At 44.3% G+C, this 946-nt stretch overlaps 1 non-coding gene across 1 annotated transcript; it reads right to left on the reverse strand.

The window, feature by feature from the left end:
- Nucleotides 1-871: 871 nt before the first annotated feature.
- On the reverse strand, nt 872-946 carry Trnas-cga. The gene has a single exon. It is a non-coding gene; the product is annotated as a tRNA-Ser (tRNA).

Below are 946 nucleotides of genomic sequence, written 5' to 3' on the forward strand. Positions count from 1 at the left end.
GGTTATTAAGAAATTGTGAACCTGAGCTCACGCTTCCCATCTGTAGCTTGCGTAAGCAACAAAAAAGAAGAAGAAATAGTAAATGTGAGCTAGTGAAACATGGCTGTGTCCCTCTTGGGTAAGATAAGAGTAGTTCGGTGCTGGCCGTTTTCATAGAACGCTATCTCGATCCTGAGATGGTCGTTAACGAGCAGATGTGGACGGCAAGACAAATCTAATCGCAAGAGGCAAAAGAAAACAAAGAACGTGCAGCGATTTAACAGCGACGACAAACTCCACAGTAAGACAATAGTGATAGTGATGTAGCTACCGAGAGATACTGATTTTCATCATGTTCTTCGGACGGTCATCTTTCTCGGAATCATCGCTGCTACTGTTGTGGTACTGAAAGGGACAGAAAGCATTAACCGGCAGATATCAGATGGCCTGTTGCGTGGGCAGCGCTCAGAGAACAGAGCCACGGACAGGAACGGTTCCGTTTCCCACACAGCCATGTCTCGACCTGGCAGGCCTTGATGTGCAGAACGGATAGTAGAATACAGTCTCTGACAGACATATATGTCTAAAATTACACAGTTGTAAAAAAAAAAAAAAATACAAGACTGAGTTCTCCGTTATGAGGAACGTATGGTCCGGAATCAATATTTCGATTTTTGGTAGCGTACGCAACTTACGCCTTATAAGTAGTGACGTAAGCTCTTAATAGTTGTTCAGACTGACAACCATCATTCTCAACGCTGGAATTTTAAAGATGAATCAGTACTTGACGTGCTCTCTTAAATATCTGAGTTATCTCTTAAATCCCGAATGAGATTTACACTCTGCAGCGGATTGTGCGCTGATATAATACTTCCTGGCAGATTAAAACTGTGTGCCGGGCCGAGACTCGAACTCGGGACCTTTGCCTTTCGCGGGCAAGTGCTCTACCAACTGAGCTACCCAAGCA

The sequence above is a fragment of the Schistocerca americana genome, chromosome 4 (assembly GCF_021461395.2).
Source record: "Schistocerca americana isolate TAMUIC-IGC-003095 chromosome 4, iqSchAmer2.1, whole genome shotgun sequence".
Taxonomy (NCBI): Eukaryota; Metazoa; Arthropoda; class Insecta; order Orthoptera; family Acrididae; genus Schistocerca; species Schistocerca americana.